Source organism: Erpetoichthys calabaricus, chromosome 2 (genome assembly GCF_900747795.2).
Source record: "Erpetoichthys calabaricus chromosome 2, fErpCal1.3, whole genome shotgun sequence".
Lineage (NCBI taxonomy): Eukaryota > Metazoa > Chordata > Cladistia > Polypteriformes > Polypteridae > Erpetoichthys > Erpetoichthys calabaricus.
This window is the reverse complement of record NC_041395.2, coordinates 299,768,864-299,794,701: the sequence shown is the minus strand read 5'-3', so window position 1 is coordinate 299,794,701 and position 25,838 is coordinate 299,768,864. Positions and strand designations below refer to the sequence as shown.

Below are 25,838 nucleotides of genomic sequence, written 5' to 3'. Positions count from 1 at the left end.
GCATTTTTAACCCAAGTTTGAGTAGATTCAAGTGTTTGGTTTTTATGTGAATATTCAAACCTTATTTTATGCTAATTTGACAGGCCTAGTACACAATATTAACTTTCTGATGCTGAGCAAATGCGGTCACTGATTCCTGTGCATTCCAGCCACGAGTTCGCCATCCAAGAGACTGCAGTGCTGGGGCAGTGTAGTCACGTGTCGGCGTCTGTCTGAAACCAGCAAAGGCTGACATGCTGATATTTTTGTGTAAAGACCACAATGAGTGTTGAGTAGATATGTTGGGGAAGCAAGTATTTCGCAAGGCTTCTGTTTGGAGTAATTTTAAGGTGTTACAGTGTCAGTCTTGGGGTGCAGGGGGAGTTCAAAAGTTAAATGCTGGTTATCTGCAATTTTTGTTTTTTAAATGTTCAATAATTAGGTATTTTGTGTAACATTTAGATTATATTTCCATTATATTTAATTTGTTTATATTTATGTATATTTAATTTGGCCTGGACTTTTGGGGAGTTTGGGGTTGTGTGGCATTTAAGACTGTACATAATAGACTGTAAATAAACGTGTGTTGGGTGACAAAATGATGTCTGCCTGTCTGTGTCCGGGCTGTTCCCCACAATGTGTGTATGTATATATATATATGTATATATATATATGTATATATATATATATATATATATATATATGTATATATATATATATATATATATATATATATATATATATATATATATATATATATATATATGTATATATATATATGTATATATATATATATGTATATATATATATGTATATATATATATGTATATATATATATGTATATATATATATGTATATATATATATATATGTATATATATATATATATATGTATATATATATATATATGTATATATATATATATATGTATATATATATACACACACACACTCTGCCTGGCCAAAAAAAAAGGTCACACACTCTAATATTTTGTTGGACTGCCTTTAGCTTTGATTACGACACGCATTCGCTGTGGCATTGTTTCGATAAGCTTCTGCAATGTCACAAGATTTAGTTCCATCCAGTGTTGCATTCATTTTTCACCAAGATCTTGCATGATGGGTGCATCACTTCATCTGCCTCTCTTCTTACCCTGATGCGCCCATCACTCTGGAACAGGGTAAATCTGGACTCATCAGACCACATGACCTTCTTCCATTGCTCCAGAGTCCAATCTTTATGCTCCCTAGCAAATGGAAACCTTTTTTTCCGGTTGGCCTCACTGATTAGTGGTTTTCTTACGGCTACACAGCTGTTCAGTCCAAATCCCTTGAGTTCCCTTCGCACTGTGCATGTGGAAATGCTCTTACTTTCACTATTGAACATAGATCTGAGTTCTACTGTTGTTTTTCTTCGATTTGATTTTACCAAACGTTTAAGTGATCGCCGATCACGATCATTCAGGATTTTTTTCCGGCCACATTTCTTCCTCGAAGACGATGGGTCCCCACTATCCTTCCAGTTTTTAATAATGTGTTGGACAGTTCTTAACCCAATTTTAGTAGTTTCTGCAATCTCCTTAGATGTTCTCTCTGCTTGATGCATGCCAATGATTTGACCCTTCTCAAACAGACTAACATCTTTTCCACAACCCACAAGATGTGTCTTTCTACATGGTTGTTTAAGAAATAAGAAGTAACTCATTGCACCAGTTGGGGTTAAATAACTTGTTGCCAGCTGAAAGATAATCGCCCATGCAGTAATTATCCAAAAGGAGGCTTGTACCTATTTGCTTAGTTAAATCCAGGTGGCGACTCTTTTTTTGGCCAGGCAGTGGATATATATATGTGTGTGTATATGTATATATATTTATATATATATATATATATATATATATATATAAGGGGTGGGCGGTATGACCAAAATTCTATATCACGGTATTTTTCTGAATTATGCTGGTTTCACGGTATTCGGCGGTATTTTTTTCCCCATGCATGAGTGGATGTTAACCACATTTTCCACTGCAATTACTGGCTAAGAATAGCCTATTCCACTGTCAAGAGTATTGTACACTGTACAAAAAAAAACATTTTAATGTGCACACAATTATTAATACAGTTTTGCATTGCCCCATAAAGTGATAGTTTTCAAGGGGGTGGCACTAATGGAGAAGGTATCACATTGCATGACAGATGCAGTCAAAATATAGATCCTTTTTATTGAACAAATTTTGTAAAAACAAACTATAATTTTGACAACATATTTTCAACCATACAAAGAGGCATTTAGACTTAGTAAAATATCCAGAAGTGCTTGTCAAAAGTTGTATTGCACTGAATATGTCTTACAAAAGGAATAAATAGTAAATATTTTTTGTAAACCAACTACACTTTCTGTTAATGTTAACAATCTCTGTCCACTGACACGTTAAAGTGACTTTTTAAACAACTTTATCATCATTAAACTGCATAATATTTAAACTAATAAATAATAACAATAAAATAAATAATAGTATTATTACTGATAGTTGCACTATTACTTCAAGACTTCAAGCCCAGGTGCATTACACAGTATTCACCAAATTAAAATAAAACAAGTGCAACTTGGCGATTGACATCTTTACCAACTGAACCATCATTTAGACAAACTGCATTAATATGGACCTTGCTTCAAGCTAAGCTATACTGGGAAGAAAAAAACAAACTATATGTCGAGAACAAAGTCAACATTTCCACTTTATTCTTGCCGTTTATGTCGAGATTAAAGTCGACATTTCCACTTTAATTATGAAGTAAACTATGAGAATAAAGTAGAATGTCGTAAACTAAACTTCTTCCTAAAATCAATGTTTATTCAATTACTTAATTTACCCCGTCATAAATTAATGCAGCACATTAAATGCTTTGTGTTATGTTCCCCGACCCAGTGGTTAATCACTACGCTTCTTAAACTGACTTCCTCCGCACTAAGAGAAGACAGCGATCACCATACAGAATCCATTCACTGCATGATATTCCTGCTTTCTGAAAATTTAGAATGCTAAGATAAATACTTGATATCATTTTCAAGATGAAATGCATTAAAGCAGGTATTACACATGCACGGTAGTGAGGCGGTAGTGCTGCTCCCTCGCAGTAAGGGGTCCCCAGGTGTATGTTCAGTGTAGAGAACTTTATGGCAGGTGTGACGAGGCTCCAAAAAACTGGATGAATGAATAGCTATCGCACAGGTTTAACTTAAATATTGTGTAAATGTTGGGTTTGTGATCTGCTGGTCGGAGACACGAACACAGAATTCAATGCATGTTCTTCTGAGCGGGCTATCTTTATTGCATGCATGCTGTCTCTATCTGACGTAGGCTACAAAAACCCCAGTTCCTATCCTTCCTTTTTCTATCACCACATAACCAATCACCACACGATAAACGTCTTTGTGAAATTTTAAACTAGTTATAAACTTAGCCCACGGAGTGTTCAGAACTTTAAAAATATCTTCGTTATACATGTTTAATTATGCCATCCATTCAGAGTTGCGCCCATCTCTGAACGAGTCGCCAGCACATCGAAGGATGAATACAAGCAAAACATACACTAGCAGGGTCAATATAGCACAACAAAACCCCACATCCTACATTACTTTGAAAGGAAACTGAAGCGCCGAGTAAACCCACCAGAAAAACATGCAAATGCAAGGCAGGCACGCCGCCGTGCCCCCATATGATTAATGCATGCTTTAATGCATTTCACCATGAAAATTATATTAAGTATTTATTTTAGCATTCTAAATGTTCAGAGAGAAGGAAGATCATGAAGTGAATGTATTGTTGACTACAGATCGCTGCCGGCGCCTCCTCTTAGTGCAAGAAGAAGTCAGTTTAAGAATCACTTAACAAAGCATTTAATGTGCTATATAACTTATGACGGGGTTTGAGAAAATCTAGTAAATTTAAATATTCATTTTACGGTGAAGTTTAGTTTACGATGTTCTAATTTAATGACAAATTACGAGAATAAAGTCTACATGTCGTCACACTATTACACAGTACCCAGGTACATTACACTGTATTGAAAACAAATAAAACAAGTACAACTTGGCTTGCAGTATTATCCAGTAGTATAGAAACAGTATTTACACATCTGACCTTTTAAAACTAAAGTATCTCCAGGCTCTCTGTCCGTTTTCACCAGCATTCCTATGCTACTGCCCACTATTTGGTGGTGTAGCAGTGAAAAAGAGCCCTAGTGCAACAAATCTGTGTTTAGCGGTGTAGCAGTGAAAAAGGTCCCCACTTGAACAGTTTCCCGCTGCGCCACGTTCCGAACGTCGTTTAGGCAATTTAAACCGGTGTTGCGATATAAGAAAAATCCATATCATAAAAAAAATAAAAAACGGTTTTCGGTATGAACCGGTATACCGCCCAGCACTAATATATGTATATATGTATATGTATGTATATGTATATATGTGTATGTATGTATGTGTATATATATAACATACAGGTGCTGGTCATAAAATTAGAGTATCATGACAAAGTTGATTTATTTCAGTAATTCCATTAAAAAAGTGAAACTTGTATATTAGATTCATTCATTACACACAGACTGATGTATTTCAAATGTTTATTTCTTTTAATGTTGATGATTATAACTGACAACTAATGAAAGTCCCAAATTCAGTATCTCGGAAAATTAGAATATCAATTAAGACCAATGCAAAAAAAGGATTTTTAGAAATGCTGGCCAACTGAAAGGTATGAACATGAAAAGTATGAGCATGTGCAGCACTCAATATTTAGTTGGGGCTCCTTTGGCCTGGATTACTGCAGCAATGCAGCATGGCATGGAGTCGATCAGTCTGTGGCACTGCTCAGGTGTTATGAGAGCCCATGTTGTTCTGATAGTGGCCTTCAGCTCTTCTGAATTGTTGGGTCTGGCGTATTGCATCTTCCTCTTCACAATACCCCATAGATTTTCTATGGGGTTAAGGTCAGGCGAGTTTGCTGGCCAATCAAGAACAGGGATACCATGGTCCTTAAACCAGGTACTGGTAGCTTTGGCACTGTGTGCAGGTGCCAGGTCCTGTTGGAAAATGAAATCTGCATCTCCATAAAGTTCGTCAGTAGCAGGAAGCATGAAGTGCTCTAAAATTTCCTGGTAGACGGCTGTGTTAACCTTGGACCTCAGAAAACACAATGGACCAACACCAGCAGATGACAATGGCACCCCAAACCATCGCTGACTGTGGAAACTTTACACTGGACCTCACGCAACGTGGATTCTGTGCCTCTCCTCTCTTCCTCCAGACTCTGGGACCTTGATTTCCAAAGGAAATGCAAAATATACTTTCATCAGAGATCATAACTTTAGACCACTCCGCAGCAGTCCAAAGGCGAGACGCTTCTGACGCTGTCTCTTGTTCAAGAGTGGCTTGACACAAGGAATGCGACAGCTGAAACCCATGTCTTGAATACGTCTGTGCGTGGTGGTTCTTGAAGCACTGACTCCAACTGCAGTCCACTCTTTGTGAATCTCCCCCACATTTTTGAATGGGTTTTGTTTCACAATCCTCTCCAGGGTGCGGTTATCCCTATTGCTTGCACACTTTTTTTCTACCACATCTTGTCCTTCCCTTCACCTCTCTATTAATGTGCTTGGACACAGAGCTCTGTGAACAGTCAGCCTCTTTAGCAATGACCTTTTGTGTCTTGCCCTCCTTGTGCAAGGTGTCAATGGTCGTCTTTTGGACAACTGTCAAGTCAGCAGTCTTCCCCATGATTGTGTAGCCTACAGAACTCGACTGAGAGACCATTTAAAGGCTTTTGCAGGTGTTTTGAGTTAATTAGCTGATTAGAGTGTGGCACCAGGTGTCTTCAATATTGAACCTTTTCACAATATTCTAATTTTCCGAGATACTGAATTTGGGACTTTCATTAGTTGTCAGTTATAATCATCAACATTAAAAGAAATAAACATTTGAAATACATCAGTCTGTGTGTAATGAATGAATCTAATATACAAGTTTCACTTTTTTAATGGAATTACTGAAATAAATCAACTTTGTCATGATATTCTAATTTTATGACCAGCACATGTATGTATGTATGTATGTATGTATGTATGTATGTATGTATGTATGTATGTGTATATGTTTATATATATATATATATATATAATGTATGTATATGTGTGTGTGTATATATATATATGTGTATATAAATATAAAGGAACACAGTTGGAAAGTTAAAGCACTAAGATTTTGTGTTACATTTGAAAAATTTAATGATTTTGAGTGATCTGTTAAAAATTACTCTAATGTAAATCTTACAATAGCAAATGTTACAAGACTTTTTGGAGTTTTTAAATATTCTGAATTCACTAATTCACCAGTACAGATACCACAATAAAACAACTGGCATATGTTGTGAATAACATTGATTATCTTGCTGCAGTGGCACATGTCAAGAGGTGGAATACATTAGGCAGCAAGTGAAGGCAATGTGTTGAAAGCATGAGTACTGATCCGAGTGACTTTGACAAGGGCCAAACTGTGATGGCTAGATGACTGGGTCAGAGCATCTCCACAATTCAGGGTTCTGATGGGAAACATTGAGTCCTGGCAATCATGTTCTTGTTACTTTGACACTCTTAAGAGATTAGACAAATCATAATAAAGAGTTGGGGTACCACCCAGTGACCCTGTATAACTGAAACACAGTAGAGCAAAAAATAAAACAAAGCAGCAATTGCAAAAGAAATCTTTTCAGACAGGAGTTCAATTGGGTACTGATTTCAAAGTGGCCTTCTGGCAGGAAGAGGCTTGTCCATGCGGGCAGACAACATGATGGCTGTGCCTTCTTTCAGCAGAATAATGCATTCTGCGTCATTGCAAAAAAATTAAGGACTGGTTTGAGGACTATGGCAAGAAGTTAAGAGTGATGACTTGGTCTCTAATTCTTGGAGGATCCACCTTTCATCTTGCAGAACTTAAACGATCTGCTGCCAATGTTTTTGTACCAGATAACACAGGACCTTCAGAGATCTTGTGGAGCTCATAACTTAACAAGTTAGAGCAGTTTTGGTGACTCGAGGTGGACCTACCCAATAGTAGTAGGTAACCAATGGTGGTTTGAATGTTTGTGTCAGATCGGTGTATAATAATGTTTGAATGTTTGTTTTAGTATTGATTTTAAGCAGTGTTTTTCAGTTCCTGGAGACAAAATATCGGAGAATAAGTTTGGAATTTACATATAAGAGATTCCATGATGGTATCATTCTTTATAAACATTATGCTGAAATCCCCCTAAGATTATAAAATTCCTTTCATTTGTTATACAGGAAGGATCTCTAGGTCTGTCACATATTAATATTTAAGCCATGCTTTGTATTTTGATACTTATAATGTCAATACTAGTTTACTGCAATTTGTTGTTTTTACACTTCTTACAACTGATCCACTAATACAAATTAAAAATTTCAGCATTGTTTATGCTATTCTCCATACTTTGGGCAGACGTGGCACCATAACCTCCTGGCTCTCACTCTTTCTTTTTTTTTTCTTTTTTTTTTTCCTTTATTTATTATTTTTTATTGTAATCATTCCATACAAATAGATCAATTTATAACCAAACAAAATTGAAGATAAATCAAACCCCACCCCTGAGAAGGAGAGCTAAGCCAAAGGAGAATTGCTTAGGGCTTTTTAATAAGGCAACAATAAATAAAAGAAAGGGAGAAATAAATATATAGGTAAATAAGAGATGGAGAAGGGAATTAAATGCGGCAATAGTTATTTCTCTTATTCTAAATAATATTGATTAGATCCTGCCAGGTTTTGAAAAAAATTTGTACAGATCCTCTAACTGAGAATTTGATTTTTTCCAATTTCAAATAATATAAAACATCGGTTTCCCACTGACTTATCAGAGGAGAGTTAGGATTCTTCCAATTTAACAGAATAAGTCTGCGTGCCAAAAGTGTAGGGAATGCAATCACTGTTTGCTTGTCCTTCTCCACTTCAAGTTCGTCTGGAAGAACACCGAACACAGCTGTTAATGGGTTAGGAGGAATTGTGATACCAAGGCTGTTTGAAAGGCACTTAAAAATTTTGGTCCAAAATGATGTTAGTTTGGTGCAGGCCCAAACTTTTATTTTTTTTATTTTCTAACTATTGTTGTAATGGACCTAACTGATTCTTTTTTTGCCCCTCCCCTACCCCCAGTGTGATTCAGTTTTGCGTATTAGGACAGTTGATATTTGGGGGTTTGCTGAAGATATGTAGAGCACCAAGTTAAATGTTTACAGCTGGTGCATGATATCAATTGTTACTCAGGGATGTATATCATCAAGACAGTTTTGAAACTGATTGCCAGTCTTATTGTAAATGCAACAAGGAATAACCGAGTTAATGACCACTTTACATATTGGATGAAGTGCATAAATACTGTCAATATAAAATTGCTTTCAGAGTTGTTTCTGAACTTGAAGCAGTTCAAAATTATTATGCATTGCATGAAACACAAACATGCATTGCAAAATTTGATACAAAACAAACTTTCATTTGCTTGTGTGCATTCATTATTAACAGTTTTACTATATGGAAAGCTGTTTCCATATCAACCCTAAGTAAGCAAAATTGGAGAGTCACTCCAGCCAAATGAGCACTTGATAACTTGCTAAGAATTCCTAGCTGGGATTGTCTTCCCTCAGACGTGGCTTGTAAGACACAGATCTTTTTCTGTTGTTCTAATTTACTTGCACTGCTTTCACTTTAGAGCATTAAATCGAGTTCAGATTTGAAGGTGCCTAAAGGCCTGCTGTAAACCACATCACTTGGTAATTTATTCCATGTGTCTATAGTTCTTTTCACAAAGGAAAACATTTGTGAAATCTGCCCTTAAGTTTTTTTGTGTGTGATATATGTATATCTCATATTTACTTGTATCCACAATTTTGTACCGAACACCTATAAAGAAAACTTCTAATACATGTTGAAATACTAATAGTAATTAGTGCTTTTTTAAATATAGCACAGTTGAACAGCCTTTGTTTCTTTGTACATTTCATATCATCTTAAACATTTTTAACCTTACAATTTAATGCTTCTGTAAGTTTGAGGTATTGCATGACAATTCTTTCACAGCATGTGGTTTTCATGCATTTTAATGGTTTAGAAAGTGCAAAATGACTCTCTTTCCTGGTATTTTATCAGCACAAGTCTAGTCTTTTTGTTTTCGTAAGCAACTTCACTTCCTCTAATAGAGAGCTTTGCAAAACCACATTTTGGTTGTAGATTGGATAAAAGTAGGGCTTGGTTTTTAAACTTAAACTGGTTCCGGGCAGCAACATTGTTTTGGTTTTCAAAACCATTGTATGTTTACCAATGCCAATGTATCTGTGGACATTGCTCAAATTATTTAGAGGTAGATGTGCAAATCTTTTATCGATTAAACCTGCTTATTCCAGTTCAGGGCTTCTGGGCAGTAACCAAACCTGGGAAAGACAGTCATGTCATTTGAAGGAATTGTTACTTTCACATATGGCCTTTATCAAAGGAACGATTTCATCAATCCAATTTGCAGGCCATCTTTCCAAGAATCTGCTCATTTGAAATAAATTTGATGCTGTCATATTTAACTCTGAATAAAACGTAATTGCTGCAAGGCAGGTTTTTTACTTTTTTCATGCAACCTACCATGCCAGTTTTCACTTTTCACTGTTGAAGGGGGGATTCTACCCCCACACTTATTTGCCTGATTAAAGGCTATCTGCATGCTACACAGTAAGAAGAAACAGTACTGGGACAATGGGGTATTGTATTATGGGTTCCCTTGAAATGGTCGAACGAGTCATGTGAGCGTTCAGAAATCGTCTCGAAGAGTGTATTGCTAATGATGACCACCACCTTGAAGACATAATTTTTAAAACACAATGAAAAAAATCTATTTTGTATACCATTTCTTGTGTCATAATGAAATTTATTTTATCTTGTAGCATTTTTGTTGAATAAATGTTTGAAATGTGGTACTTTTTGGCTCACCCTGTGTTTTTTTTTATATATATATATATAATATTTATCTCTCTATTATAATAAAAAAAAATCCTGGGATGAGATGTGACTTTTTCAGAGAGATACTTTCACATCCCGCGAGACGAGACTTTGTGCCAAGAGAGAAAACCATGCCCAGGGCTGGAAATAAAAGACAAAGTGTAGATGACAAAGTAGAACATCCTGAAGAATTCAATAACGTTGGCACGATACACATGCAGAGCAGGTTAGAGATGATGAAAGTACTAAAATTTGAAAGTCTCAAAAAAATGATAGTAAAGATTGCATTAGTGCAAACAAGTGGAAATTATTACTCGGTGAAATAACAGAACTGCGAAAAGAGATCGAATATATTGTTTGGATTTAAACTTTAAGTCGGGGACTTGTAGATCATCTAATTCATGTTGCCATTAGGGAAAAGTAGTGTTTCTTCCCAATGAAGAGGTGAATCCATGAGAATTAAAAGATTTGTTGTTTGGTGAAAGTACAATCCACATATGCGAACGGCTGATATGCGAAGTGGCTGGTGCATAGCGCAGGCTGGGGGGGTTGGTGAGCGAAGCAAGCAGGGGGCAAAGCTCCCTAGTAATACAGTGGTGTGAAAAACTATTTGCCCCCTTCCTGATTTCTTATTCTTTTGCATGTTTGTCACACAAAATGTTTCTGATCATCAAACACATTTAACCATTAGTCAAATATAACACAAGTAAACACAAAATGCAGTTTGTAAATGGTGGTTTTTATTATTTAGGGAGAAAAAAAAATCCAAACCTACATGGCCCTGTGTGAAAAAGTAATTGCCCCCTGAACCTAATAACTGGTTGGGCCACCCTTAGCAGCAATAACTGCAATCAAGCGTTTGCGATAACTTGCAATGAGTCTTTTACAGCGCTCTGGAGGAATTTTGGCCCACTCATCTTTGCAAAATTGTTGTAATTCAGCTTTATTTGAGGGTTTTCTAGCATGAACCGCCTTTTTAAGGTCATGCCATAGCATCTCAATTGGATTCAGGTCAGGACTTTGACTAGGCCACTCCAAAGTCTTCATTTTGTTTTTCTTCAGCCATTCAGAGGTGGATTTGCTGGTGTGTTTTGGGTCATTGTCCTGTTGCAGCACCCAAGATCGCTTCAGCTTGAGTTGACGAACAGATGGCCGGACATTCTCCTTCAGGATTTTTTGGTAGACAGTAGAATTCATGGTTCCATCTATCACAGCAAGCCTTCCAGGTCCTGAAGCAGCAAAACAACCCCAGACCATCACACTACCACCACCATATTTTACTGTTGGTATGATGTTCTTTTTCTGAAATGCTGTGTTCCTTTTACGCCAGATGTAACGGGACATTTGCCTTCCAAAAAGTTCAACTTTTGACTCATCAGTCCACAAGGTATTTTCCCAAAAGTCTCGGCAATCATTGAGATGTTTCTTAGCAAAATTGAGACGAGCCCTAATGTTCTTTTTACTTAACAGTGGTTTGCATCTTGGAAATCTGCCATGCAGGCCGTTTTTGCCCAGTCTCTTTCTTATGGTGGAGTCGTGAACACTGACCTTAATTGAGGCAAGTGAGGCCTGCAGTTCTTTAGACGTTGTCCTGGGGTCTTTTGTGACCTCTCAGATGAGTCGTCTCTGCGCTCTTGGGGTAATTTTGGTCGGCGGCCACTCCTGGGAAGGTTCACCACTGTTCAATGTTTTTGCCATTTGTGGATAATGGCTCTCACTGTGGTTCGCTGGAGTCCCAAAGCTTTAGAAATGGCTTTATAACCTTTACCAGACTGATAGATCTCAATTACTTCTGTTCTCATTTGTTCCTGAATTTCTTTGGATCTTGGCATGATGTCTAGCTTTTGAGGTGCTTTTGGTCTACTTCTCTGTGTCAGGCAGCTCCTATTTAAGTGATTTCTTGATTGAAACAGGTGTGGCAGTAATCAGGCCTGGGGGTGGCTACGGAAATTGAACTCAGGTGTGATACACCACAGTTAGGTTATTTTTTAACAAGGGGGCAATTACTTTTTCACACAGGGCCATGTAGGTTTGGATTTTTTTTCTCCCTAAATAATAAACACCATCATTTAAAAACTGCATTTTGTGTTTACTTGTGTTATATTTGACTAATGGTTAAATGTGTTTGATGATCAGAAACATTTTGTGTGACAAACATGCAAAAGAATAAGAAATCAGGAAGGGGGCAAATAGTTTTTCACACCACTGTATGTAATATATATATAGTGTGTGTGTGCTAATATATGTGTATAAATTATAGTGTAATATATAGGGTGAGCCAAAAAGAAGGACCACATTTCAAACATTTATTCTACAAAAATGGTACAAGATAAAATAAATTTCATTTGTGTATAATACCAGCTTTTGTTTCAGGGCAATGTTTTACATACAACATAAATGGTATTTGGGGAAAAAATAATTCATGTTTAGTGCCTTAATTCCAGGTGAGAAAAAGTATCAGGGCAAAGAATGACTGGTGATTCTAATTGCTGATGTGTTCCATATTCCCTTAACTATCAACAAATAAAAGCGCCATGAGAGTGAACTCCATCTGCAACAACTAACACTACACATTTGGCGTCTGATGTTGATATTTTTCATCTTGTTTTCTACCTTTAGAAAATTGACCATGATAAAAAAGCAACCATTTTCTTAAAAAATGAGATTAAAGCAAATACCAATCAGAATTGTTGATTATCGACCAGGCATTCCACAGTTTGCAATGTGGAATGTTTTGAAAAAGAGAACCCACTGGAGGTGTAAACAATTTGTAGTGATTAGGCCATCCCATGATGACCACAGCAGATGATGACAAATTATTGCGGTGAAAAACCCAAAAATAACATCCAAATAAATAAGGCGGTTTTATAAGGTTCTGGGGTGAAACTGTCAGTATTTTAGGTTTGCAGCAGAATTAAAGAGAAGGAATACAGAAGATAAACTAGAAGGTGCAAACATCTCATCACCACCAAGAACAGAAAGGCCAGGATGGAATTCGCAAAGTACGAAAATGAGCCAGAAGGTTTCAGGAGTGCCTTTTTATGGACAGTTGAGGTAAAGTTGGGCCTTTACCAGAATAGTGAGAAGGAAAAAGGGTGGAGAGAGAGACAGGGGACTACAAATCATCCTAAGCATACCAGGTCACCTACTGTATGTAACATGGAGGAGTTAGCAAAATGGCTTGTGCATGCATAGCTGTTTCTGGAACTGGTTCACTGGTCTTTGTTGATGATCTATTGATGATAGTGGCAACAGGATTAATTCTGAAGTCTAAACAAATGCCTCCAAGTTAACGATATAACAATGACCTGAACCATACTGCCTGCCTATTTAAGGATTCATCATTAAGAAAAGGTGAATGTTACAGACCGGCTAAGTTAGTCTCATGATTTAAACCTAGTTAAGAATGTATTTTGCTTATTGGAGGAAGAAATTGAAAAGCACTAATTGAAAAAGGACTGCAATAGTTATCAAGCGTCTGTTGGCCACAGATTTGGGGCAGTTATTGCATGTAAAGACAAGACTTGACAACTGCAGCTGCTAACCTTGTCAACAGAGCATGTCAAGTTACACAAGCAGAAATTGCAGGGCATGTCAAATTGTGCAACTGCAATGAGTTTCTAGCAGAGTTTCTAATTTCCTAAGTATTGTGAGCTTACCAATTTTTTTGACAGCCAGTGACATGCTGCCTGCTAGCTGGTCCAAGTGTAAAGGGATTGTAGGTATGACAAGTTCAACTGCAATCTAGCCGCCCCCCCCCCCCCCCCCCCCCCCTTTTTTTTTTCTTCTTTCCATTCAGTCTTGGTACATAAGTCATTGGACACAGGAGTCTGTGTTTTGCTTGCATAATTTAAACATTCACATTCTTTCTTTCTCACGGCTGCATTTTATGCATTGGAACCTGCTCCTACAACAAAGGACAAGGGGGTATGTTTTTTTCCAAGATAGTTTGCTTGTTATATGTTAATCATTGCCCAGATACAAAAGGTCACATTCTCTACTTTAATCTCATATTCATCTTTTCACCTAAAATATGTTTTATGAATGGGTTAAAAAAGAAAAAAAAAAAGTCGTTTTGCTACTCGCTATATATTCCCCTAAATGCATGGCTTTTGTGCTTGATAACTTGTCGTCACTCTTAGCCCATTGTATGCTGCCTGTTGCTGGGTTGATACTTGCTCCAGACATATTGATATGAGTGTGGTTTTCCCACTAATGGTTGCTTCCTGTCTCATGCTCCTTTATAAATACATCCATATAAAATTACACAAAATACACTATGTAGGTTTGTTTTTAATGCTTATGTATTAACATAAAAAGAGAACAGTGTGGTGGAGTGGGTATTACTGTTGCTTTATAGATCCACTGTCATAGGGTTGAATCTGACACTCTATTCTTGTTCTTGTGGAGTTTAATGTGTGTGGCATTTCTTCCTACATTCCTAAAGACATGCTGATTAGGTTGATTGGCAATGTTAAAATGGTCCTTTGTGACTGATTTTCAGGTATGTGCAAGAGTGGGCATTTTGATGGAGTGGCACACTTTACTTGCGGTTTCCTACCTTGTATTAAATGCTGCTAAGATAGACTGTGGCTGCTCACGACCGTTAATTAGATTATGAGGGTTTCAGAATTTTATTTGCTTGAGTGCTTTTTAAGTTTAAGTAAACAGCATTTTGTTATCTACTTATTTCAGATTTTTTTCAAAGAAAAGACAGGTACTGGGAGCCACATGTACTGTATACTCCATGGGTGTGTCCATAGTTTGAATGTGGTGCTTTGTATCTAACAGAGATCCTTCCATCCACTCATTTTCCAACCCGCTGAATCCGAACACCGGGTCACGGGGGTCTGCTGGAGCCAATCCCAGCCAACACAGGGCACAAGGCAGGAAACAATCCTGGGCAGGGTGCCAACCCACCACAGATCTAACAGAGATGCATCATAGTAACTAGTTTGTATTGTACTTTTTTTTAACTGACATGAAAGGGTGTGATTTATTGAAACAAGTGTTTGCCTTCAAGAAATATTTCAGTAAACTGTCAGCCATATTTGTGGTCCCAGCATATTATATAGAAGCAGCTTTAACACAGGAGTGTAAATCTTAGTCATCCACATCCTGCTGTGGATGCATCTATATTAAAAAAGAAAGCCAATTAAAAACTCATATCTAGTTTGTTTGAAGACATTGGTGTGAAAAATTGTTTCATGTAGATATTGGTATCGATCATTTTCGGAAAGCTAGCTGGCCAGTTGATGTAGAATATTTCCCACTAGCCAACCTGCGGCATAGCATACGCCACATAATTATGTATTGATGGGTGAACACTTCCTGAAAGACACAGTTGTCCAAATGGGGTGGGTTTGAGGATACGACTGTAGGTGAATGAAAAGATGGAACTCTGGAGAGGGCAACATACAATTGTCCGTGACTCAAAACGGGAGGACCGCCGTCGCGCCTCCACCTCCCAGAGCGAGGGACAGGGCTGGATGGTGCTCAGGTGCGGATGGCGGAACGGGGGGAGGGGGGAAGGACATCCATTCCACCCCCTCCGCCCCGGCCCCCCCCCCCCGCCATTCTAGTCTGCTGATTTCTTAGTCATTTCTTAGTCATCTCTTAGTCATCGTTCAGTACGCACTGCCTGCTCATGTGCCCGCCCCCAACTCCTCACCTGAGTTGCTTTCTTTTGTGTACAGTCCACATGCACCTCTGAGCCATGTTGACTTGTCATTGTTCTTTGCGGTTCCGGCTGCTTTTCTATATATAATCCACCAGGTCACCCGACCATGGTAGTAGCGATGGGGGATGTGTACAAAGGGCAGGGACTTAATCAGTACGACTGTATGATCCGCACTTACTGGGAATTCCTCGTTCGTGGGTAACAATTGCAAGCCCCAGTCTCCGTCACGAATGGGTTTCAACGGCTTAGCCACGCCTCTCGGCGCTGGGTAGACACATGTTGATCCATTCAGTGTAGCGCGCGTGCAGCACCGGACATCTAAGGGCTTCACAGACCTGTTAATGCTCAATCTCACGTGGCTGAAAGCCACTTGTCCCTCTAAGAAGTTGGACGCCGACCGCTCTTTTGTCGTGTAACTATTTAGCAGGAGGGAGTCTCGTTCGTTATCGGAATTAACCAGACAAATCGCACCACCAACTAAGAACAGCCATGCACCACCACCCACAGAATCGAGAAAGAGCTATCAATCTGTCAATCCTCTCTGTGTCCGGGCCGGGTGAGGTTTCCCATGTTGAGTCAAATTAAGCGAAAGGCTCCACACCTCGTGGTGCCCTTTCATCAATTCCTTTAAGTTTCAGCTTTGCAACCATACTCCCCCCGGAACCCAAAGACTTTGGATATCTGGTTGGCTGCCCGGCGGGTCATGGGAATAACGCCGCCAGATCGCCAGTCGGCATCGTTTGTGGTCAGAACTACGACGGTATGTGATAGTCTTCGAACCACCGACTTTCGTTCTTGATTAATGAAAACATTCTTGGCAAATGCTTTCGCGCTCTCTCGAATTGTTGGTGGGCAGGGTCCTGTGAGTTGGCGGGCGTGGCTGTGTCGTGCGTGTGCCATGGTCGGCTGCTTAGTGAATTGTTGCTGGACGGGGCTCTGAGTTGGCGGGCTTGCCTCTGTCTTGTGTGCGTCTTGCTTGCTATGGACTTAGTGAATTCTTTGTGTTGGTGGGCATGGCTCTGAGTTGTCGTCGTATCCCATGGTGTTAGAGTTGGTGTGCGGGTCTCTGTGAGTTGGCGGGCATGGCTATGTCGTGCGTATCCCATGGTTGTCTTGCGTGCCGTGTCGGCTGCTTAGTGAATTATATATACAGTGGAACCTCGGTTCACGAACGCCTCGGTACACGAACAACTCGGTTTACGACCAAAAAGTTCGCCAAACTTTTGCCTCGGTTCACGACCACACACTCTGTATACGAACAAGACAGTTTCCCTTTCGGTTTGTGTACGCTGATGATTTCCGCACGTGTTGCATTGTTCTCGGTCAGACGTGAACTGCTGAACTGCTGCAATGTAAGAGAGAGAGCAGGCAGGCTCGTGTGCTGATGAGAGAGAGAGAGCCTGTACGTGCAGCTGAGCAGGGAGCCTGGGTGTTTGTCAGTGTTATTCAATGTTTTTACATTACTTTACCATTAAACTGTGCATTCTGTGGTGTAATTAACTATATTTGTGCTTAAAAATATTTTTAAAAATATATTTACATACAGTTTGTACGGTCTGGAATGGATTAATTGTATTTACATACAATCCTATGGGGGGAAATTGCTTCGGTTCACAACCAATTCGGTTTACAACCAGAGGTTTGGAACGAATTATGGTCATGAACCGAGGTTCCACTGTATAGATATGTAGTGTGCATATAAGAGTGATACAGAAACAGGAAAAAATGTAATTCTCATTGGCAGACATTATTTAAGCTTGGAAATCATTGCGTATTTTTATGATAGTGTTAGGGGCAAGACCTCATTTTTATATTGGTTTTACTGTATGTAGTTTAAGGTCTTTCAGGTGGTTACATGTAGACAGCTAAGACTGTCACTGAGTTAGGTTTACATTACATCCATTAGCTATCTCTTATGTTTATTGTCGTATGTAGCAATTGTGGTTTCCAGTCTTGGCCTGTCAAGTTTTACTGGAAAGAAACAAAAAGCTAAAAACGGCTAGCTAGGAAAATTTTGGAGTTGTGCAATTTAAAACTGAGATCTCTTTGCAGTAATTTAAAATTCTGAAAGCTGCTGCTTATCCAGAAGTGGGTCTGTTGCTGTATAGACAGTGTCTAGCTCTGTTGAAAAGTATAGTTCACAAGGAGTAGAAGACCAGCACACATGAACATAGACAAACTAGCCACATGCCCATTTGCCATTAAATTTTGTTTTAAATGCAGCAGTAAGCTTCTGCAATTTTTTTTGTGTTACAGTAATAGCTAAGCTTCAAGGAGGATGGGTTTTCTTCCTACTGCAGTGCTATATGCATGAACAAAAGAAGTTGGCATTAAAAATTAGTAATGTCAATGTATAAAATGCAACATGCTCCAAACATTAATAGAATTTATTCAAATTAATTAGATGTGCAGGTGGCTGATGTACCAGTAGAAGTGGTCTATTCTAGCTCTTTTAAAAATGCAAACAGTTGTACATTTCATACCACTTTGATACAAGTACTAAGGGGAAGCACAGTCCTTACACTTGATGCTGCCAAAGTGGACTCGGGTTCCTTTGAGCCTAAACTGTACTATATGGGGAAAGCAATTGCATGGGTGGCTGTGAGAGGGAGAGGAAGTGGGTTGCATTTTCAATAATAGTTAGGAGCGTACATATTTCAGTTGTTTTTTATTAATGGATCCTAATCCGAATTGTCTCTGACACTGGTGGACAACATAAGGCCCTATAAATTCCATGTTGTTTTTTCTCAAAATCAGTTTAAATTTTTTCTACTGTATTATTGTAGCGGGTAGTTACTGAGGCACATGTGTTGCAGCTGCGTCCTTGTTCGTAAGTCGTAGGCCTGATGTCCGTAACCTGGGGACTACCTGTACTGTGATAGCTCCATAGATGAGAAGTACTCTCTTCTCTGTAGGAGACACAATGCTTGCATGCTACCTCAGGTTCATATTGCACTGGGCAGGGATTAGCCTATACCTTTAGACTGATACAGTTGTCAATGCGTCTTCCAATGTTTGTTAGTGAGTGGGGCCTAAAATACAAATCGATAGACATCTCTGTGCTTTGAGAATTTAGTAAAAGCCTTCTCAAAGGCATGAAGATGATCCAGCACATTGCTCCTTCAACAAAAGTTGATCATATTTAAGTATTCATCAGTTTTAGGATCAAGCCTGATTGTTTTGGCTGTCCAATGCATTAGATATGAGTCCAAATCCTCAATAATATTATAAGAAGGTATAGTGGAGGGATGGTGAGTCCCCTCCAAAGTAGTTAATGTCCTGACTAGTTTGAAGCAAAACTTGGAAACAAACAATGACTTCAACTATAGACCATCTGTCTCATCATCTGTTTCAAAGAGCCCAAAAATATTCTTGAGAGTCTGAATTCAAGGTTCTCAGCATTAAGCACAACTGTATCAGACCAGTTGTTCCATCTCGTGCTGCCTGCTTTAGGAGGATATTTGGCTTGGGCTCTCCCCTTTACTATTAGAAAGGTTAAATACCTTCTTTTCCTTGCAAGCTTCTTGAAAAAAGCAGACTTTGCCCAGGTCACCAGTATGCAATCACACTGAAATACTGGTAATGCTGCCATGTCTCACCAATTCTGTTGATATTGTGTCACATACATGTTACTTGAACACTTTTGTGCATTTTCCACTTATGCATTTCATTGTATTCTTTTATGCAGTATGATGATTATTAGTGACAAAAGCCCACACATCATTGAGGTTAATGATGTTGTTGTGGAGGGAGACTTGTGAAAGTTGAGTAGGTACAATAAAAGTAAAATCTGGCAGATACTGTTTGTCCTGAACACCTGTATTGCAGAAGGAAAAAGTTGTTAATCAAGTATTTTTTTTAATTTATACAAGTCGGGTATTCTCCACTAGCCATAACCCTATTCCACCTCTATTTAAAAAAAAAAAAAAAAGATATGCTGCCTTTTTCTGAAGCCACTTTAGGATAAAAAAAAAAATGACAGGCTGAACGCATGCTAAGGAGATGCAGTTGGATTATCTGCTGACTTGCGGCTGCTGCTGGCAGCGAACTGTGTGTTCTGCTTGTCGCTTGTTGCTTGTCGTTGTTTTAAGAGCTGGGAGCACATGAAGTGTCTCTGCCAAAAGCATTCCAACAACTGCTAGGTTAGATGTCCGTGAACTTGTTTTAAATAAGTAGGGCGTGACGTGCAAAAGTCACCGTTTCACAGGTTTTGCTTCCTAAGGTTGTAATGTCTAGTCTCGCGTGATGTCAGTGTCTCTCCAAGATGATCAAGTCTCGATCACTTTGCTCAACCTCCCTCCCCCACAGGTGCACTACGCTCCTGCCACTGCATGTCTCTGCCACTTGTGTTATGAAGTGGGGGAGCTGAATGCTCGCTAAGGAGATGCGGTCAGATCAGCTGCTGGCTTTGTGCTGCTGCTGCTGCCGAGGTGCGCGTTCTGTTTGTCGTGCTGCACGTCAATCATTTAAAAGCATGTACAGCGGCTGTCCTTTTTGTCTCACTGCCTTGTCTCGCATGACATTAAAGTGTCTCTCGTGGGATGTCAAATTGTCTTCCGAGAAGATCACGTCTCATCTTCCTCCCAAGATTCTTTTTATAATAGATATGCCTGAGACCTAAGGTGATCATTGCATGTGTCCTTGAAGGTCCAGTCAAATATGTGTTGACAGGCTTTACAGAAAAACTAACCATCAGACACACAGTACTCTCCGTGGCTTAAGTCTAACTTTGGGTGCCAGCATCAGATTTCTTTTTAATTTTGGTAGTTAAGATGTTTCAGTTGTGTGATGCTTCGACATGTTGTTACCTTTCTAAAGGAATTAAAACAAAACTGTAAACTTAACCAGCACAATGTGATTTGATACACTGAACTATGAAAACTATAGAACTTCGTGCTGGATCAGAACAAACCCTATAATATAGGATACTAAAGAAAGCTTTCAAACTTGTCGATCAGCTGAAATTAAGTGATCTCAAGGATATTTTCATTTTTCAGATTCCTATTTCTATAGAAATTGACATTGGTGGACAATTTTTGAAAATGTTCCCATGGAGAAATATCCTTGTTTGTACCAAATGAAACCTCACCCATCGCTTTCTAACCCTGAAGATACAGTTTATAGTATTTCAATATATATGGATGAAATATTTAAAATAGTGCTTATTATTGTATTCCTATAACTTTACCCCCATTTATCTTGTTGTTTTTAGAGCATGGGCTTATTTTGCTAATGATAAATGCAGGGCTAGCCACCTTATCATTATTAAAGTGTCTGCATAAAAACATTAAATCACATCACAAATTTATTTTCTGTTGGCAGGACATAACTACTGTCATTGGACAGTGTCTTTTGTCTTCTAAATGTGTCGATAAGCCCAAGCAGCCTGCTATACCATCCCCCCACCGCCTCAGAACGGGCAAGAAGTTCTCCAAGTTCCTGCCTTGATTGATTATCATAATATTCCATTAGTGTGACAATGTTTTCTGATTGGTACTATTCAGGTCATCAAATTATTTCTTCAAAATGTCACATATATTTGTCTTTCTTTTTTGCCCAGTGCTGTGTTGACATTGTGCACTAGAAGGCGTGAGCTTATTCACTGCGAGCAGGAGCACGCAGGTGGTCGGTTGCTGTGTGCTATAACACGCTTGACTTGGTGATGATCAGCACACATATACTGTACAAGGCATACACAGGGGCCACTGAGGAAAGAAGAGTGTTCTTTGCTCACCTTGTAGAGGAACTTCGTCGTTGCTTCCTACAAGAAAAGGCGATGAATAAAGCAAAAGAGGATGCAACATCGACAAGCTTCTGTTCCAAGACAGCCGCTTCCCCCAGTAAAGCAAACTCAGTCAGTGTCAAGTGCCCCTTCAATGTAATAGGAACCACAGCATAGAGAGAAGTGTGTGCATTGCAACAGGTATACATGTCGTAAATGTAGAAAAGACTGTCCTTTGGTGTGTGGGAACTGTTAACATTTGAATCTGATGATTGCATATAGCACGGAATTGAACTCTTTGTACTATTCTTTCCTCTGCATGTCCTGAAGTACAATAGAAACAGCACCATGCACCAAAAAGTGGAGACTGCATGGGCAAGATCGAAAATAAATAAATAAAAGCGGTCACTGCTTACAAGCGCAAGAAGGCATGTGAATGAATATGAATAACGTTGCATCGGTGCCACAATGTTTTCCGAAATGTACTATACAGGTCATAAAATGAGTTATTCCAAATATCACATATACCTATGTCTCTGTTTTGTTTTTTTTGCTTTTTTTGTCAATGCGGCTTTGACATCATGGACCATAAGGTGCATACTAATTCAGCATGAGCAGGAACACTCAATAAAACTGAATAAAAAAAATAAATAAATAAAAACAAGTGACGGTGAGATCCGAACAAGACAGATTCACCAGCATTTGTGTGTCAGCTTTTATCCCTCCAGATCAGAGAATATTTAGTTCCATTGTCTCAAAACGCCACTCACATCTACAGTTATTCAGTTTCAGTTCCATTGTCTCAAAACGCCACTCACATCTACAGTTATTCAGTTTCAGATAAAAAGTAACCGCGTCAGATCTGGGGCGGGTTGTTGTATTGTGATTGTGACTGAGAGAATAAAAGTGAAAAAAAAAAAAAAAAACGCTAACTTTTACAAGTACTATAAATTTCCACCAGCTATTACAGACACAAATCAGATGTATGTTTTTATAGTATGATATTAACAAGAGTAGTTCACTTGAGTTCACTACTCAAAACTGTAAATTTGCGGGGGAGATGGTTTCGAACTCACGACCTCTTGATTATAAGTCGGCAGTTCTAACCGCTGCACCATGGAAGCTGTAGTATTGTACTTGCACCTTTTGTGAAAGTGTTTATTTGATATTTGGCCATCGGCCTTTACACATTATATAGTTCATGTCTACATTTTGTCATTTATTACAAAAACATGAAAAACCACAGGCACTGGTTCTCTTACCACTCAATAGCTGCCCTTTCTAAATATCAACTTCTGACAATACCCCAAGTATATTTTCACATGTTTACATATATCTGCAAATAAGAATAGATATAAATAAATGAAATATTTTTAAGTCTGTACTCTATATAGATATGAATACTAATCATTCTTCCTTGTATATACTACCACTACTATAATCGGGGACAGCAGAATCAACTAGTAGTAGAGCTCCAGCTACTTTTGATAACATTTGTATTTTTCATTATTGTAGTGATTCCACCTGTGAGAGAAGGAGCAGATGAGTCTCTGCAGGGGGAAACATTAAAATGAGGTGTGAAGAAGAGTGTGGTAGGTCAGACGGTCTGATTTGGTGTAGCCAAAGAAGAGAAGGTGTCTGGGGTAGCATGAAGACTCATGAGGACAGTAATCCCACTTGAAGAGGAAGAGTTGCATCCTCCAAGCCCAACAGTGAAACTGATCAGGGTTCTTTCTTAAACACTAGAATTACCAGAGCCAATGAAAAAACTCGTAAATCCGGCCCACCTTAAATCTCTTCGCACCTCTCAGTCAGCATCTTGTCTTCTAAATGTGTCGATAAGCCCAAGCAGCCTGTTATACCATCCCCCCCACCACCTCAGAACGGGCAAAAAGTTCTCCCAGTTCCTTCCTTGACTGATTATATGGGAGTGAGCTACCCAGAATTGTAAGGAGAAAAAATTTAATGTGTGTTTTGTGTCCGCAACAATCTATGTAAACACATCGTTAAAACAATAGATGCACCTAAACTAGAACCAGTGCAGGGAGGCCAGCAAAGGAAAAATGTGCTCTTGTTTGCATGTTCCTGTTTTTAAAAAAAAAACAAAAAAAAACAAAAAAAAACTAGCTTCAGCATTTTGGACCAACTATAAATGTGTGAGAGGTGCCTGGCTGATGCCAACATAAAGTACATTTCAGTAGTCAAGTCAGGATGAAATTAAAGCGTGTATAACCCTTTCCAAATCTTGAAATGATAAGAAGGACTTACCATTAGATAAAAGCCTCAGTTGAAAGAAACTAGTTTTACGTAAATACTGAGTGTGTCTGTTTATGTACTTTAAAATCACCATCATGTTATAAATGGATCTTACATGAGGTTTCAGGCAGCTCAAGTCCATATGAGGGGCACCACTGATACTATATAAATAAATGTATATTGTGCAGATGTTTCAAAATGAACTTAACGATTACATTGGGAGGAAGCATTGAATGACTGATAGCAGTGGTTAGAACCCTCAGAGGTGTTTCTTAGCATACCTTGGTGGAATGAGCATGTGGCTAACAGTGTTCCAAGAAAGTACCTCCTGGAGAGGATGGCATTCAAATTTGCCACCATATGTTTGGGATGGGTTTTTAATTAGATTATAAGGTAATAAGCTAGTAAAATCAAGAATTTTGTACACTTTTTTTAATGCATTTAATAGGGGTGGGCAGTATGGCCAAAAGTGTATAAAATTATCATGGTTGCATTATATATCATGGTATAATCAATGTGCATATACTTTTCAGCCTGAATCTAGTTTAGGTGCATCTACAAGGGGGCTCCGCCCCCTGCTTGCTTCGCTCGCCTACCCCCGGCGTTTTGAACCTGTGCCCGCTGGGGAGCCACGTGTGAGGATGACGCACGTTTAATACGGAGCGTTCGCCCGTGTCCCTCTGGGGCGCCTCACTGTTAATACGGAGCTCCGTCCGTACTATTATGCGGTGCATTGTGGACTACTGCGGACCCCGTAGTGTTTCCCGTTTCAGTTTGTATCCCGGTCAGTCGAGCTTTTGTTTTTGAAGCTTTTGAATTCCGGTCTTCATTATCTGTAACCTGCTGTCCATGTGTTTGGCCCCCTCGTTTAACCTGTTTGACGTTTTAGTTTGCTTTCTACTCTGTCTTTCATTTCTGATCTCGCTTTATTCTGCTTTTGTTTCAATGACACCTGGTGCGTGGTGAATATATTTTCCCTTTTTCGAGTAATAATTTTCATTTGTTTGCGATACTGTGATGTTTATCGTACTGTTAATAATGCATCACTGTAATGTGATTCACCTATGCTGTATATTTTGGACGTGTGAGGATGACGTATGTTTAATACGGAGCGTTCGCCCGTGTCACTCTGGGTCTCCCCACTGTTACTACAAAGCTCTTTCCGAACTATCATGTGGTGCATTGTGGAGCAGTGCGGACTCTGTAGTAGTGTTTCCCGTTTCACTTCGTATCTCGTTTAGTCGAGCTCTTTCTTTTTGGAGCAGTGCCTGCCTGGTCTGCGGCATTTCAGACGCACGTTGTAGGCGCCTGCGTTCATTAATTATATCTAGGCAGGCACGTGTTTGTATCTCGGTCACTCGAGCTGTGTCGTGTTGAATCCGTGCCTGCTTTGCCTACGCAGTTTGAGACGCGCATTGTAGGCGTCCACGTTTATTAGATCTGTCCACGCGGGCTCGGTGTCGAAGCTGTGTTAGTTGTTGAGCTGTTTGGTTTTGGAGCCGAGACAGTTTTGCTTCCGCGGTTTCAGACGCGTGCCCGTACCATCTCGGGTTTGATGTATGAACCTTTGTGGACTCCGTGTAACCCGCTCTCCATGTGTTCGTCCCCGTTCTTTAATTCCTTTATAAAGTTTTACTTTGTTTCCTACTCTGTGTTTTATTTCTGACCTCGCTTTATCCTGCTTGCGGCATGTCAGACGGTTAGTAGTCTGTCTCGTTTTACTCTGGGGAGGGGGGCTTTGTTCTGTAACCTGCTCTTCATGTGTTTGTCCCTGTTCTTTAACCTCTTTATGACGTTTTACTTTGTTTCCTACTCTGACGGTTCGTAGTCTCTCCCGTTTTGCTCTGGTCCGGGGAGGGGGCTTTGTGTGGTGCCTGCGCACGTGCGTAGTCTCTCCCGTTTCACTCTGGGGGGGGGGGCTTTGTGTGGCACTTGCGCACTATGTCTTTTGTGTCCACGGGCAGGTCCCTGCGTCCATATCCGGTTTACCGTTCTTGTTTAGTAATATGGATTGGCCCGATTTTATAGGTTAGCAGTGGGTAGTTCTACGGTTATGTTTCTCTTCATAAAGACTATTTTAGTCGATTAAAATAATGGTTTATATAGCACCTTTCCAATAAAAGTGCTTTTCAGAATGAACAACAGGGAAGTAAGCAGA

At 39.2% G+C, this 25,838-nt stretch overlaps 1 protein-coding gene across 1 annotated transcript in view; it reads left to right on the top strand.

The window, feature by feature from the left end:
• Positions 1 to 25,838, top strand: part of shoc2 (SHOC2 leucine rich repeat scaffold protein) — a 100,731-nt gene that overhangs the window by 29,215 nt on the left and 45,678 nt on the right. The window lies entirely within an intron of this gene.